Source organism: Xenopus tropicalis, chromosome 9 (genome assembly GCF_000004195.4).
Source record: "Xenopus tropicalis strain Nigerian chromosome 9, UCB_Xtro_10.0, whole genome shotgun sequence".
Classification (NCBI taxonomy): domain Eukaryota; kingdom Metazoa; phylum Chordata; class Amphibia; order Anura; family Pipidae; genus Xenopus; species Xenopus tropicalis.
This window is the reverse complement of record NC_030685.2, coordinates 10,897,468-10,915,411: the sequence shown is the minus strand read 5'-3', so window position 1 is coordinate 10,915,411 and position 17,944 is coordinate 10,897,468.

Genomic DNA, 17,944 nt, shown 5'->3' with positions numbered 1-17,944 from the left:
AGCAAACATGTCAAGCTTGTAATACACACTTGGATCTGCTTGTTTTTAGCAAAGTTTACCAAATCAGCTGAAAATCATTTCATCTGAGGTATTTGAGGATCACTTTTATTCTGATTTTATTTGAAGTAAAGGTTATTTGAAGTAGAAAAAAATATGAAAATTACACAAATATGAATTTTCATACATAGGCCTCTTAAGGGGGCATATAGTAAGCCCCGATTTTTTTTGGTTCAGGCTTTTTGTTGGCAAAAACCAAAATAAATTTGCAGAAAAAAGTTGTGGCTTTTCCGAGATTTATTATATGACAAAACTGGGACAATTAAGAATCCAAAAATACTCCTGAGTAGTGATGAGTGAATCTGTCCTGTTTCGCTTCGCTGAAAAATTTCAATCTTTCAAAATATTCATGAAATGGCGAAAATTCCCGCAGCAAAAAAAATTGTCGCCCGCGATGCGCGACTATTTTTGCGATGATTCTTGGGCGTCACTATTCTTGCAACAATTTTTGTACGCGCTGCAAATTTTTCCGTGCTGAATTTTTTCATCCGCTTTGCGAAACAATCCGCCAATGGCGAAACTCTGAAATTTGCCGAGAATCCATGCCTGGCGAAACATTTCGCCCATCACTACTCCTGAGATCACGTAACGATCATGTAGAAGTCAATGGCAGATGGTCCTTTTACAACTGGAAGCTCTATCTTTGTTGGCTTTTGTCCGTCAATACAAAAAAGTTGCGGTTATTGAGCCACAAGTAGAAAAAGTCACAGTTTTTCCATGGTTTCTTAAAGATAAAAATTTGGCCTTTTAATAAATCTACACCTAAGAATAGTTGCTACCTTTAGAGGCCCATTTATCAATATTCTCATTTTCAAGGTTTTATAGGTTTTTGAAACCACCGACAACTTGTTTTCTCTAAAACCTCAAATGCCAAGTAATTTATTAAGACAGCCTTTTTAAAAACACAAATGGGAAAAAAAACCTCCAAAACTTCTAAAAGCACAAAGCAAAATAAAAAAGATTAGCCAGTTAGAAAAAGGACAGCTGCCTTTGACTTCTACATCACCTTGACAGCTTTTACATGGTGTATTTTTACTTTTAGATTTGTTGCTCTTTTGACGTATTATCAATAGCAAAAAAAATCACCATTTTTTTGCAAAAAAAAAAATTAAAAAACTGCAACCTTTATTAAATGCGCCCCATAGAGTTTTTCTTGCAACAGGAAAGAGTATATTGTCGTGATTAAATAACTAAACCTTAGATACTTCTCGGTTTGTGTTCTACTTACCAGCTTCTCTCTCTTACGGGCGTATAAAGGTTACATGTGACCAGGATAAGAAAAAATCCACTTCCTATGAAATGGCGTGCCAAAAGAAAACTTTTTTATTAGCTAAATGTAAGTACAAGGGGAACGTTGAAATAATTCTGAACATCTGGTAAAAGTGTTCAAACCACTGGCCAAGCTACTGACAATACAGTGACTTTATCTGCTTTACGTATTTCACAAATTCCATGTTTCTTAAATATATCTTAATCAACATATTTTTATTCCAGTTCTTACTCATGCGCCTATCTATAAATTTAAAAAAATAAATTGAATCCAATTTTTTTACCGCCGTCTTAGTCATATTTTTCCCTCTCAGTGCTGCAGAAACCACCATTTTCCATTTTTTGAATGTGGAGACGGGAATGTTGAATGTGGAGCGTGAAACAATTTCCAACCCCCTCCCGCCTCCCCACCCACAAAAATTGCTTTTACTATTTTTTACATGGTGAGACATATACACTAGAGTCTTGGAATAATAGTCTTCAATAGTGATGGGCGAAAAGTTTCGCCAGGCATGGATTCGCGGCGAATTTCCGTGTTTCGCCATTGGCGGATTGTTTCGCGAAACGGATGAAAAATTTCGCCGCGGAAAAATTCGCCGCACGTCCAAAAATTTTCGCCGCCGTCAAAAAAGTATAGCCGCGGGCGACAAAATAATAGCCGTGGGCGACGAAACATTAGCCGCGGGCGACGAAACAATAGCCATGCGACAAAACAATAGCCGCGTGCGACGAAACAATAGCCGCGTGCGACGAAACAATAGCCGCGGGCGATGAAACAATAGCCGCGGGCGATGAAACAATAGCCGCGCGACAAAATAATAGCCGCGGACGACGAAACAATAGCCGTGCGACAAAATAATAGCCGCGGGCGACAAATTTTTTTTGTCGCACGACATTTTCGCCGTTTTGCAAATTTTTCGCCGTTTCGCGGATCTTTTCAAAGATTCGTGAATTTTTCGGCGAAGCGAAACAGAACAGATTCGCTCATCACTAGTCTTCAACATTGAATAATTCTACTGTTTCTCTGGGTACAGATGAGTTCATAGTTACCCATCATTTTTCTGAGAAAAAAAAAAAATCAGTGAGCAATGGAATAGCTTTTAGTTGATAATTTAAGACAGATTGTTGCAGCCATTTATAAAGTCAGGCTTTTCTTTTTTTAATTTCGAGATTTATGAATGGGTTTTTGCCAGAACTCGATTTTTTCGTTATTGTTTCCCCTGAAAAATTAGAGTTTATTGAAAATAACTCCCATAATTCGTGATTTATTCATTTTTACTTCAGCTTCAAGGGGAACTTAATCCCCTCATTGTTTTCTATTTTTTCAATTGAAACTTAAACACATTATTGTTTTCCAAGAATGAGCTCCGATGCTCCTAAAATGGCTGCTGGAGCACTTCCTGTTTGGGAAAAATAAAAAAGGATGAAAGGAAATGAATGTCCAAATAAAGTCGAATTTTTGAGTTTTAAGTTCAACTAAAAAAACTTTTCGAATGTAAAAGCATAATTTTCACACAAACGATTCAAGCATTATCGTGACATTTTATAAATACAGCAATGATCGAGTTTAATTCTAATTTATACCATGTCGAGTTTATACGACTTTCAAGGCCAGAAAAATAAATGAATTTTGGTAAAATTCAAAAATTACTATCACTAAGGGGCAGATATAAAATGTTGTTTAGAAAAGTAGGTGGAGCCTACAAAGATATTTGGCTCTAATTTAGTTGTAATTTTTTTTTCTTACTCTTTACAGATCATGATTTTGCCCTGTTGCGCTGCAGAAAAGATTGCCGTGCATTTGGGGCGAAAGACATCAATGTGAACGCTACCTGTTCTTTGCAAAATTGCACATTTTGGAAGCAGTTAATTTAAGTTGCCAATTGGGCGTCAGAGGCATTTTGTACTTGGAAAACGAACCCTTTCTGCATCTTGTGGACCACCTACTTTGAGTTTTCATATCATAAAATATATTGTTCTTTTCTTAGTATCATATAAATATATTTTCTTCTGGCAATGCTTTTGGAAAAAAAAATATTTTCTTAACACAAAATAAATGAATTTATGTGAAAATTCGCTGCAGAAAAAATTGTCAAAAAGTTGCGTCAAATTGGGCGTGGTCATGTAAAAAATGGCCACAGTCATGTCAAAATTGGGCACAGTCGCAACAAAAAAAAAGACGCGGGTGACAAAAAAGTTGCGTGACAAATGCAGTTCGCAGATTTTTCGCTGAATTTTCTTGTCGTTTCACAAATATTATGGCAACAGATTCGATCATCACTATTGTTATTGTTACTTTTCATTGCTTATCTTTCTATACAAGCCCTTTCCTATTTATATTTTAGTCTCTCATTCAAACCATGGCCTGGTTGGTAGGGTAATTTAGACCCTAGAAACCAGATAGGTGCTGAAATTCCAAACTGGAGAGTTGAACAAGAAGCTAAATAATTTAAAAAGGATGGAGGCCAATGGGGCTGCTTTAAGGACTGGCAATGGAGAATCCCTTAGGATTGCAAGGGGCTAACCTGTCAAAGGCCATTAGGGCAGCAAAGCAGACATATACTGGTGATGTTAGGCAAATGTGGCAGGAAGTATTCCGAGCTATAAGCCCTGATTGTACTCATGATTCTTCCCTCCCAGGCAGGTTGAATCATTTTTATGATTCCATGAATACCAGTAGGAAAGATTCCTCGTCCTCCATATAGTCTGGTGCTTCGTCTGCGGGTAAAGAGAAAGGGTCCTATGGTTCTTCTAGGGTTTTCAAGGGTTAATTCATGTAAAGCTACCAGCCCTGATCAGGTTCCTGGTCATGTAAGGAAAGTGTTGATCAGTTGGCTGGTGTTTTTACAGATATCTCTAGCTCAGTCTGCTGTTCCTGAGTGCCTTAAAGCTACTATTACTATTATACCAGTGCCTTAAACACAATCTAGGACATGCCTAAACGATTCCTGTCCTATTGCCCTTACACTGATTGTTATAAAAATTCTTGATAGTCGTAATGCCACACAAAAAAAAGTATCCTCCCAAACTCATTAGACCCTTTCCAGTTTGCTTAGCGTCAAAATCATGTGGGTGAATCTTGAATCATTCTTATCTACTATAACTTGAGGGTAACATTAGATCTTCAGTTTTGGAGATTTTCCCCAAACAGGAAATAATGGTTACACAGTTACATAGGATTGAAAAAAGACCAGCGTCCATAAAGTTCAACCCTTCCAAGTAAACCCAGCTGGTTCTATTCAAAAAGTTCCCAGAACCAATGAAAATGATATTCATTTAGCTCTGGCTGCCACCGGAAAACCCTTTATTGACAATGGATTAAAGACGAGGTTCCCTCCTTAGATGACATGGAGGCCTATTTATTAGCATTCTGATTTTAGTGGTTTTTGATCCACAATAAAATCTCATTTTCACTAAAACCACGAATAACGACTGTTTTTATTACTCTTTAATGCTGTCATTTTATTTATGAAAAGTGTAGGAACCAGCAATATCACATGATACGTAGGGGCAGATTTATCAATACACGAGTTCGAATCCCGAATGGGAAAAACTCGGAAACCTCTAAAGAAACCTCTAAAGATCGCAAACATCACGAAAATGCCCACGAAAAAATCGTACCAGTTACGACAATATCGCATTGGGGATCCGAAAGTGCCGAAACTTTCGCACCAAACAACCGCAAACAGCGGCAAAGCCTCTCCGAATCCTTCGTGAAAGCATCGTGAGGGCGTCCGAAAATGTCGTGCGGGTCGTTCCGAGAAGTCGCGCAGGCCCGAAAATATCGGTGAAGATGCGCTCGGAGCGTTCGGATGAACGCTCCCAGCGTTCGTGTATTGATAAATCCTGCCCGTAGTATTCTAAACTTAAACCATAAACTAGCGATAGGCAAAATAATTTGGCATGGATTTGCGGTGAATGTTGGCGTTGGCAGATTGTTTCACGAAACTGGGGACAAAATTATCTTCATCAAAATTTGCAGCTCGACGCATGCATCATCTTTTTGACGCGCCCGACATTTTCGATATTTCATGAATCTTTTGCAAGATTCGCTAATTTTTTACTCATCACTACAGACAACCGAGCCACAGATTATTGGTATCCACATATTCCTCCCATCATTCTCTTTGCACAGTCTTCTTCATAAAAGAGGTTTCAGGCTTTATTGCTTAAGGCATTGCCACTTTGATCCAATATTTTTTGGTTCCACCTTAGTTGAATAAACATTTATATTCGCACAAACACTTCTTAAAGATGGGACCCCCAATGAATAGCATCCAGTGATCAGGGAATCTGTGAAAATTTTGCGTAACGCATTTGTCGCGCAATTTTTTTGTCGCCCGCATCTATTTTTTGTTGCCCACACTTTTTTTGCCACGACTGCGTCCAATTTTGACGTGACCGTGCCAAATATTCACGGAAGTTTAGCAAAACAATTTGCCAATGGCGAAATGCGGAAATTGCCTGCAAATCCATGTCAGGTGAAAACATTCGCTCATCACTAATAGCATCCCCTCACCCATAGCAGTCTTTTTTTAACCATTGTGTAAACAATCTAGATAAGCAACTTTTCTCATTTCACTCATTTCTTTGTGCAAAAATTCGCTGGAAAGACAAAAAAAAGTTGTACAGGTATTGGACACCTTATCCGGAAACCCGTTATCCAGAAAGCTCCGAATTACAGAAAGCCCGTCTCCCATAAACTCCATTTTAATCAAATAATTCAGAATTTTAAAACTGATTTCCTTGTTCTATGTGGAAATAAAACAGTACCTGTACTTGATCCCAACTAAGATATAATTACCCCTTATTGGGGGCAGAACAGCCCTATTGGGTTTATTTCATGGTTAAATGATTCCCTTTTCTCTGTAATAATAAAACAGTACCTGTACTTGATCCCAACTAAGATATAATTACCCCTTATTGGGGGCAGAACAGCCCTATTGGGTTTATTTCATGGTTAAATGATTCCCTTTTCTCTGTAATAATAAAACAGTACCTGTACTTGATCCCAACTAAGATATAATTACCCCTTATTGGGGCAGAACAGCCCTATTGGGTTTATTTAATGGTTAAATGATTCCCTTTTCTCTGTAATAATAAAACAGTACCTGTACTTGATCCCAACTAAGATATAATTACCCCTTATTGGGGCAGAACAGCCCTATTGGGTTTATTTAATGGTTAAATGATTCCCTTTTCTCTGTAATAATAAAACAGTACCTTTAATTGATCCCAACTAAGATATAATTACCCCTTATTGAGGCAGAACAGCCCTATTGGGTTTAATTAATGTTTTATTGATTTTTTAGTAGACTTAAATTACGGAAAGACCCCTTATCCGGAATACCCTTGGCCCCGAGCATTCTGGATAATGGGTCCTATACCTGTACTCGTCAAAAAAAAAAAAAAGATATCTGTGTCAAAAAAAATGTTGTGCGCATCAAAAAAAGTTGCATTTCGTGAATTTTCTGCTGTTTTGCAAATCATTACTCAGTTTTACAGATTTTCTGGTGAAGCAAAATGAGACACATTTGCTCATCACTATTTATAGATATCCAGTCCCAATAAAAATTCCGCGTGGAAACAATTTGCCATGCAACGAAGAAAAGTTGCGTGGGTCAAAAAAAAGTTGCATGTGTCCAAAAAAGTTGTGTTTCACAAATTTTTCACTATTTTTTTCACAGTTTGGCAAATTTTTCGGCAAACAAGACGGGACGGATTCGCTCATCGCTATTTATAGATATCCAGTCCCAAGACCAGATCCTGTTTGGCCATTTCTCAAACTGGGAGGTGTTGGGTATTATGGGAGAAATGAAGCTATAAATAAAAAGAACAAGATGGTTACAAACAGAATACAAGAAAATGGTACCTGCTCAGATTGGAATATTTCTACTGTTTGTGGCTCTTCTTCCTCTGAAATTAGGTGAGTGGGTTTATTGCACTATACAGATAATGTGCTGGAGATATCAGCACAATAAAGTTGGAACTTGGGAAAGCACTGGGATTGTGAGAATTTGGGAGAAATGGATATTTTTGTAGGACACAGATAATTCACAAATAACATGGTAAAGTTGCACATAGAAAGAGACAAAAATATAAGAAATACATTGTATGTATGTATGTATAACTTTATTTATAAAGCGCCAAAGGGTACGCAGCGCTGTACTATCTTACAGAATACAAAATTACACACAGGGAGGACAAGTGATATAATAAATAAATACAATAAATACATATATGTATATATATATATAAGTGCCATGTGGTATGAGACACAGTAGGAAGGAGGTCCCTGCCCCGTAGAGCTTACAATCTGAGTACATTGTTGAAATGCTCGAGTAGTGATGGGCGAAAAGTTTTGCCAGGCATGGATTCGCGCCGAATTTCCGCGTTTCGCCATTGGCGGATTGTTTTGCAAAACGGATAAAAAATTTCGCCGCGGAAAAATTCGCCGCACGTCCAAAAATTTTCGCCGGCGTCAAAAAAGAATAGGCGCGGGCGATAAAATAATAGCCGCGTGTGACAAAACAATAGCCATGCGACAAAACAATAGCTGCGGGCGACGAAACAATAGCCGCGCGACAAAATAATAGCTGCGTGCGACAAAACAATAGCCGTGCGACAAAACAATAGCCGCGGGCGACGAAACAATAGCTGCGTGCGACGAAACAATAGCCGTGCGACAAAACAATAGCCGCGGGCGACGAAACAATAGCTGCGTGTGACGAAACAATAGCCGTGCGACAAAACAATAGCCGCGGGCGACGAAACAATAGCTGTGTGCGACGAAACAATAGCCGTGCGACAAAACAATAGCCACGGACGACGAAACAATAGCCGCGTGCGACGAAACAATAGCCGTGCGACGAAACAATAGCCACATGACAAAATAATAGCCGCGTGCGACAAAACAATAGCCGCGTGCGACAAAACAATAGCCGTGCGACAAAACAATAGCTGCGGGCGACAATTTTTTTTTGTCGCACGACATTTTCGCCGTTTCATGAATTTTTCGACGTTTCGCGGATCTTTTGAAAGATTCGCGAATTTTTCAGCGAAGCGAAACAGAACAGATTTGCTCATCACTACTCAAGAGATGTATAGAAGGGCATTGCCATTGATCTGCTGGTGTTGTAGACCTTTGTGACTTTATTTCGTCCAAAAAGAATTTGCAACTCTAACAGGGGAGTATTTCTCACTAAGTTACTGCAACATGTATACTGTACAGTTATTTTTTATTCTTTACTTAACGTTTTCAGACATAAATTATAATGGAGAGATGGTAAAAGTTGGGTATGGAAAGAAGGGGTTAACAGGGGGTGCAGTGATTGGGAGGGGAATGTTTTTCTATGAGTGTCCTACTATACTCCTATTATTAATACATGATTGTGAATGTCACTGAGAAGTTGACTGACCATGTACGCAATAAGGGTGAGTGTGTTTACACCGCTCATAGAACTACAGCATTTTAATGAGATGAAAGGACATTACTATTTGAAATCTTTTGTTAAATACTATATAACTGATGAATAAAGGCAATACTTAATTTTCTCCTTTTTATTACTTGTAGGTGGAGCCATAGAATGCCTGTTAGTTCCAACTGAGGCTAACTTTACCCTATGTGGAATGGAGACTAAACTCTACATGTATCCGACATTCAGTAAGTGGGATAGCTCATTACAAGGTTACAGATATATAGAAACATTGGGGTAACAGTCACCCTGCTATAGTTCCAGGGGTACCCAGGGCACAAATAAGCACTCACCCCAAATCCCCCCCTAACTGGCCTTCAGGCTGGGCCCCCTTAGCCCATAACAAGGTTACAGATATATAGAAACATTGGGGTAACAGTCATCCCGCTATAGTTCCAGGGGTACCCAGGGCACAAATAAGCACTCACCCCAAATCCCCCCCTAACTGGCCTTCAGGCTGGGCCCCCTTAGCCCATAACAAGGTTACAGATATATAGAAACATTGGGGTAACAGTCATCCCGCTATAGTTCCAGGGGTACCCAGGGCACAAATAAGCACTCACCCCAAATCCCCCCCCTAACTGGCCTTCAGGCTGGGCCCCCTTAGTTCATAACAAGGTTACAGATATATAGAAACATTGGGGTAACAGTCACCCCGCTATAGTTCCAGGGGTACCCAGGGCACAAATAAGCACTCACCCCAAATCCCCCCCTAACTGGCCTTCAGGCTGGGCCCCCTTAGCCCATAACAAGGTTACAGATATATAGAAACATTGGGGTAACAGTCACCCTGCTATAGTTCCAGGGGTACCCAGGGCACAAATAAGCACTCACCCCAAATCCCCCCCTAACTGGCCTTCAGGCTGGGCCCCCTTAGCCCATAACAAGGTTACAGATATATAGAAACATTGGGGTAACAGTGACCCCGCTATAGTTCCAGGGGTACCCAGGGCACAAATAAGCACTCACCCCAAATCCCCCCCTAACTGGCCTTCAGGCTGGGCCCCCTTAGCCCATAACAAGGTTACAGATATATAGAAACATTGGGGTAACAGTGATCCCGCTATAGTTCCAGGGGTACCCAGGGCACAAATAAGCACTCACCCCAAATCCCCCCCTAACTGGCCTTCAGGCTGGTCCACCCTTATTTCAGGTTACTAGTTACATTGGGTTCCACATCTCTGAATCCCCTGTTTTAATAATTAGCAATCATGATCATATAATTGATACTATTTCCAACCTCTTTTTCACATTTTTTTCTTTTTACCTGTAACAGACGATTACATTCATGGCCTACTAACGATAAAGTGTGATCAGAATTTCAAACAAACGAACAAAACAATGGATTACGCCGGCATAGTATGCAGTGAAGATGAAAACTGGGAAAACCTTTATGGTAAGTGACGAAGAGATGACATCAATTTACATACAATGTAATAATGCAGAACCTGCTCTCAGAGGGACTTCCATGGGGGAAGGATAGGGTTGGTCCCAGGGCTACCTGAAATGTAACTTTAGCCTCATAATTCGAAGAGACAAGTTTATCAAAAGAATTCATTTGGCCGAAAATCAACCTTGGGGCTGGTCTCGGGAGACACATCTTATAAAGAACAAGTCATGTTCCACCTTGTAGATGTTGACTCCCTGGAGAAGTCAGACAACTTCTCTTGGAAGGAACTCATACAAACAGCTGGTTGTTTATCCTCTGGCTGTAAAGCCAGTATTGGTTGGGTTAGTTGGGTTAATTGGGTTAGTTTGGTTAGTTGGTATGGAGCATTGTAGCCATCATGAACTGAAGGATGCCAGGGAGGATTCGATAAGATGTTGGGCAATTATTCCCTACAGTGGAACCAAAGCCATTATCTTCCTTGGCTTCTATGAAAGCCCACAGACGTAGGAAAGATGTAGGAAGCCAATCAAGGGGAGTATATGTATTTATATGTGTATAAACTGTATTCCACATTAACACAATGGAAATGATGCACACAGGTTGGTTCTATCTCATATTTTCTTTCTGCCCACAGATCTGTTTCCCTATCAGTACAGTATGTATTGCTATGAAAAGAGTAGATGCCATTATTTTAGGAAAACGGATGAAGGGAAGCCAATAGAATGTCCTTTGACCTGCAGCATTTGGGAAAGAATATATCTGGCTTGAAAAAGAATCATCATTGCAGAGAAAGGTCCATTTGCAGATGGACCAAGAGAGACGGCCGATGCACTTGGTTTAATCCACCCACCCGGGGGGGCGTGGCTGTTTGTGCCAGATGCACCAACGTCTGCTGCATCTATAGTTTCTTTATGTTTTCTACTGAAATGTGTTTGTATTACTTCTATACAGGCAGTAACAATAAACTAATCATTTTGAGTTCAGTATCTGAGGACCTTCACTCTTTATTATACACTATATATTGTATGTGAATTATTCCTGTTTACACTGTAAGCAAGACCAAGTAGTGAGGCATCAACTGTAGGTACAAGGTCAGATGAAGGATAATAAGTCAGACTAGTTAGTAGCCCTTTGTGCTACCAGATGCATTTCCCACATACAGGACTAAAGGTACGGGGTATAAGTCTTTGTGTGCGGCTATTGTCACGAGCGATCGCCGCTCCCTACCCGATCAGCGGCGTTCTCCTTCCCGGCGCGGTAGTAAATCCAAAATGGCGGCGCCCAGGACTCCACGTGGGCGCAAGGACGCTGGCGCGATGACGTCACACGCTGTGGCGCCAAATTCAAAAATAAAAGGACGCCAGAGACCCAGGTTCAATGCCCGAGTATAGCTCAATATTACTATTGTGTTCCTGGGTCTCTTAAAGTCTTTCCTGCTTCTCCTGTTGCCGATCCACTGCCTGTTCCTGACCTTGAACCTTGCTGCCTGCCTTATTTGACCTTTGCCTGAACCTGACCTCTCTATTGGATTGCCCCGAAACTGTACTTCGTTCTGACTCGCTGGAAGTGGCCTTCCTCCTTGATCCTGACTACACCCTCCCTGTGGGTGCCGAAGGCCCCAGCTGACAGCTATTGAGCAAGATACAGGGGAAAGGAGATGAGTAGGGACACATATCTTCTAACACAGAGGGGACATAATTAGGGTTATTACTAAAAGCTTGGAGAGCCACTAGAGCCCAAAAATGAAATGCTTCCAGTTATTCATCGGCATCATAAGGATTTAGTATGTGTGTACTTAGGAGGATTAGAACAAAGGGGGCACTGTTTATACTTTTTGATGGCCAAATATGTCCCCTTCCCTTATAGAAGAATTGAGGTTTGGGGCCACCAAGTTCTTCTCAGATTAAAGTTATATACTAAAGTATACTATATAACTTTAATCTGAGAAGAACTTGGTGGCCCCAAACCTCAATTCTACTATAAGAGAAGGGAGCATGTTCGGCCATTAAAAAGTGGCTATATACCCTCATGGAGAGCACTTTGGCCAATGGCTGGTGGTTGTAGTTGTAAGTAAAAGGCTTCTAATAGCCATGTATGCACAAAAAGGAGGCTGTGGGAGCTTTCCAAGGCTAAATAAAATGTACAAGTACACTGTAAGTGCGAGGGATCTGGACAAATTACTGTAGCTAGAAGCATACAAAAGAGAGAAGATGACTAGAAGAGAAGTGAGAAGTAATTTAGTATCTATGCTAGTGCATGTATTTAAAAACAACAAAAAAAAACAAAACAAGGCTTAGTCTACCCCCATGCCTGTAGCTTTAATAGGAGATATAGGCTTTTCAAAAATGGGTGTTGGCCAATGGGCAGTCTTCTCCTTTACAAGGTACAAGCAGGGGAAGATTAAGCCCATAGAACCAATGCTGTGGTCCTGGCAATCTCACTCCAACTTGCAGCGCAGCAGTAAAGTGTGCCTGAGTCTGAGCTTTCAGAAGGAGCCAGCACTACACATTAGAACTGCTTTCAGCTAACCTATTGTTTCTCCTACTCCCATGTAACTGGAGGAGTCCCAAGCCGGACTTGGATTACTTACTATTGAGTGTTATTCTGATACCTACTGGGAGCTGCTATCTTGCTCCCTTCCCATTGTTCTGCTGATTGGCTGCTGGGGGTGAGGGGGGGGGGATATCACTCCAACTTGCAGCACAGCAGTAAAGTGTGAGTGAAGTTTATCAGAGCACAGGTCACATGGCTGTGGCACCCTGGGAAATGAAGAATATGGCTAGCCCCATGGGAAAAACAGATTACAATGCAGGATTCTGCTGGAGAAGCTCTATTAACTGATGGGTTTTGGGAAAAAATCATGTTTTCCCATGACAGTATTCCTTTAATATGACAATGCTTGAAGCCCATTTTCCCATTATTATTATTATTATTATTATTATTATTATTATTAAAAGTCTCTAATTAGAGACTACCCTGGAATCTTAAGAAAGTGTGGGCACATTCCAATCCCCAGGCCAGATCCTGATTGGATATTTAACAAAGTGGGAGGTACTGAGAGCTGTAAGAGACAAATATGACTGAGCTGGGTACAAGCAGAATAAATGAACATTTAAGACAGAATACTCAGCCACCTGTAACGGTAAGTTGAATAACATAATAGAAATAAGCAAGAAAGGTATGCCTGGCAACTGGGGTTTTCCAGATAAAGGTTGTTTTTCCAAAATTTGGATCTCCATAACTTAAGTCTACTAAAAATCATTTAACCATGAAATAAACCCAATAGGGCTGTTCTGCCCCCAATAAGGGGTAATTATATCTTAGTTGGGATCAAGTACAGGTACTGTTTTATTATTACAGAGAAAAGGGAATCATTTAACCATGAAATAAACCCAATAGGGCTGTTCTGCCCCAATAAGGGGTAATTATATCTTAGTTGGGATCAAGTACAGGTACTGTTTTATTATTACAGAGAAAAGGGAATCATTTAACCATGAAATAAACCCAATAGGGCTGTTCTGCCCCAATAAGGGGTAATTATATCTTAGTTGGGATCAAGTACAGGTACTGTTTTATTATTACAGAGAAAAGGGAATCATTTAACCATGAAATAAACCCAATAGGGCTGTTCTGCCCCAATAAGGGGTAATTATATCTTAGTTGGGATCAAGTACAGGTACTGTTTTATTATTACAGAGAAAAGGGAATCATTTAACCATTAAATAAACCCAATAGGGCTGTTCTGCCCCCAATAAGGGGTAATTATATCTTAGTTGGGATCAAGTACAGGTACTGTTTTATTATTACAGAGAAAAGGGAATCATTTAACCATTAAATAACCCCAATAGGGCTGTTCTGCCCCCAATAAGGGGTAATTATATCTTAGTTGGGATCAAGTACAGGTACTGTTTTATTATTACAGAGAAAAGGGAATCATTTAACCATGAAATAAACCCAATAGGGCTGTTCTGCCCCAATAAGGGGTAATTATATCTTAGTTGGGATCAAGTACAGGTGCTGTTTTATTATTACAGAGAAAAGGGAATCATTTAACCATGAAATAAACCCAATAGGGATGTTCTGCCCCAATAAGGGGTAATTATATCTTAGTTGGGATCAAGTACAGGTACTGTTTTATTATTACAGAGAAAAGGGGATCATTTAACCATTAAATAAACCCAATAGGGCTGTTCTGCCCCCAATAAGGGGTAATTATATCTTAGTTGGGATCAAGTACAGGTACTGTTTTATTATTACAGAGAAAAAGGAAATCATAAAAAAAGTAGAATTATTTGCTTATAATTCGGAACTTTCTGGATAACGGATTTCCGGATAAGGGATCCCATACCTGTACAGAGAAAAAAGAAACAATTTCCTATAAAATTAGAATTATTTTATTGAAATGGAGTCTATTGGAGATGTTCTGTATTTCAGAGCTTTCTGAATATTGGGTTTCTGGATAAGAGATCCCATATCTGTAATAAAACTAATAATGGTTAGCAGTGATGTTAGCAGCTGTACAACGTAAGCTAATGAGAGTATAAACCATAAATTCTAACAGGTTATCTAAGGGATAGGCCAATTCAAATTAACCGTTGACCGTTGGTTCCTACACTGAATGGGACTGGCAACGAGATTTAATTTCAGATCTTGAGTTTAAGAGAAGAAGATACGAATGGCATGTTATTCCCTCACCCTATAAAATAAATACATATATACATACTTGCTTACACAATTTAATTTATGAATTTATGAATATTGGCTGCATCATTCCATATAGATCAAATCCCAAGGAACAGTGGTAAAACCCATCAGAAACTTTACCAAACCAAAGCCATTGACCAAAAACAGCATGAAAATGATACCTTCTCTGATCATGATGTCCCTGCTGTCCCTGGGCCTTCTTCCTCTGAGATTAGGTGAGCGGGTAATTTATATTGGATCCCTATAAACCTACTGGGCTAGAGATATCTGTACTAGTGATGGGCGAAATGTTTCGCTAGGCATGGATTTGTGTTGAATTTCCATGTTTCGCCATTGGCGGATTGTTTCGTGAAACGGATGAAAAAATTTGCCGAGGAAAAATTTGCTGTGCGTCCAAAAATTGTTGCGGGCGACGAAATACTAGCCGCGCGACAAAATACTAGCCACGGGCGACGAAATAATAGCCGTGCGACGAAATAATAGCCGTGGGCGACGAAATAATAGCAGCGCGACAAAATAATAGCCGCGGGTGACAAAATAATAGCCGTGGGCGACAAATAATAGCCGCGTGCGACAAAATAATAGCCACGGGTGACTAAATAATAGCCGTGCGGCGAAATAATAGCCGCGAGCGACGAAATAATAGCCGAGTGCGACGAAATAATAGCCGCGTGCGACGAAATAATAGCCGCGTGCGACGAAATAATAGCCGTGGGCGACGAAATAATAGCCGTGGGCGACGAAATAATAGCCGCGCGTGCCGAAATAATAGCCGGGAGACAAAATAATAGCCAGGTGACTAAATAATAGCCGTGCGACGAAATAATAGCCGCGGACGACAATTTTTTTTGACGCGCGACATTTTCGCCGTTTTGCGAACAGATTCGCTCATCACTAATCTGTACAATAAAGAACACAGATAGAACCACAAATAGATGGAAAGTGTCAGACAATAGGACCGGAGATCCATTCTGTTCATAGGATACTAATGTTAGAAATATACGGCTAAATACACATATTTTATAGCCTTTGTTGAATATTTTCAAACAACGATAATGATTATGGGGAGGGTAAAGACACGTAGAAATGCTAATAAGAATGTTTTTATCTATAAACACTCTCAGTGTTCTTTCATATAGTGAACAATGTGCCGTTTTTATAAAATACAAGATACTGAGAAGTCACTGAAGCTAAGGTTGAGTGCTATTTCACAGGTCATAGAACTACAGCATGTTAATAAGACTAAAGTATATTTCTGTTCTGTATGACTGCAATGACTAATTTTCACCTTTTTATTCCTTGCAGCGGGAGGCATATTGTGCTTGTTAGTTTCAATGGAGAAAAATTTTACTCTATGTGGAACCGAGACTAAACTCTACATGCATCCTACATTCGGTAACAAGGTTACAGATATATAGAAACATTGGGGTAACAGTCACCCTGTTATAGTTCCAGGGGTACCCAGGGCACAAATAAGCACTCACCCCAAATCCCCCCCCTAACTGGCCTTCAGGCTGGGCCCCCTTAGCCCATAACAAGGTTACAGATATATAGAAACATTGGGGTAACAGTCACCCCGCTATAGTTCCAGGGGTACCCAGGGCACAAATAAGCACTCACCCCAAATCCCCCCCTAACTGGCCTTCAGGCTGGGCCCCCTTAGCCCATAACAAGGTTACAGATATATAGAAACATTGGGGTAACAGTCACCCCGCTATAGTTCCAGGGGTACCCAGGGCACAAATAAGCACTCCCCCCAAATCCCCCCCTAAGTGGCCTTCAGGCTGGGCCCCCTTAGCCCATAACAAGGTTACAGATATATAGAAACATTGGGGTAACAGTCACCCTGCTATAGTTCCAGGGGTACCCGGGGCACAAATAAGCACTCACCCCAATTCCCCCCCTAACTGGCCTTCGGCTGGGCCCCCTTAGCCCATAACAAGGTTACAGATATATAGAAACATTGGGGTAACAGGCACCCTGCTATAGTTCCAGGGGTACCCAGGGCACAAATAAGCACTCACCCCAAATCCCCCCCTAACTGGCCTTCAGGCTGGGCCCCCTTAACCCATAACAAGGTTACAGATATATAGAAACATTGGGGTAACAGTCACCCCACTATAGTTCCAGGGGTACCCAGGGCACAAATAAGCACTCACCCCAAATCCCCCCCTAACTGGCCTTCAGGCTGGGCCCCCTTAGCCCATAACAAGGTTACAGATATATAGAAACATTGGGGTAACAGTCACCCTGCTATAGTTCCAGGGGTACCCAGGGCACAAATAAGCACTCACCCCAAATCCCCCCCTAACTGGCCTTCAGGCTGGGCCCCCTTAGCCCATAACAAGGTTACAGATATATAGAAACATTGGGGTAACAGTCACCCTGCTATAGTTCCAGGGGTACCCAGGGCACAAATAAGCACTCACCCCAAATCCCCCCCTAACTGGCCTTCAGGCTGGGCCCTCTTAGTTCATAACTTGGGTCAGTAAATAAGCTATATTATATATATTGGGCTCCTCAGTTTTGGAAATACTGTTTTAGTAATTTACAAAACATACACAAACAATTATTGATGCCACTCCCAAACTATTTTTCTTGTCTTTATTTCCTGTAACAGAGAAGAGGAGGTAACCATTTTCATTGCTTGTTTATTTCCTGTAACAGACAGCTACACACATGGTCTAGTAACAATAAAGTGTGATCAAGATTTTAATACCAGTGACAAAGTAATGGATTATGCCGGCATAGTATGCAGCAAAGATGCAAATTTGCAACACCTATATGGTAAGTGAAGAGGATGGTACATCATTTTACACATAAGGGCATATGTATTATAATGTATAAGCCAGCATCACCGTGATCACCATGATGTGGTCCATAAAAACTAGGGATGCACCAAACCCACTTTTTTGGGTTCGGCCGAACCCCCGAACCCATCCAGCGGACTTGACTCCAAGCCAGAAATTCAAAAATGAACACATTCTTTGAAGCCACTGGGAGCAACACCCAAGGGGTTGGTGAGAAACATGTCGCCCATAAGCCACTG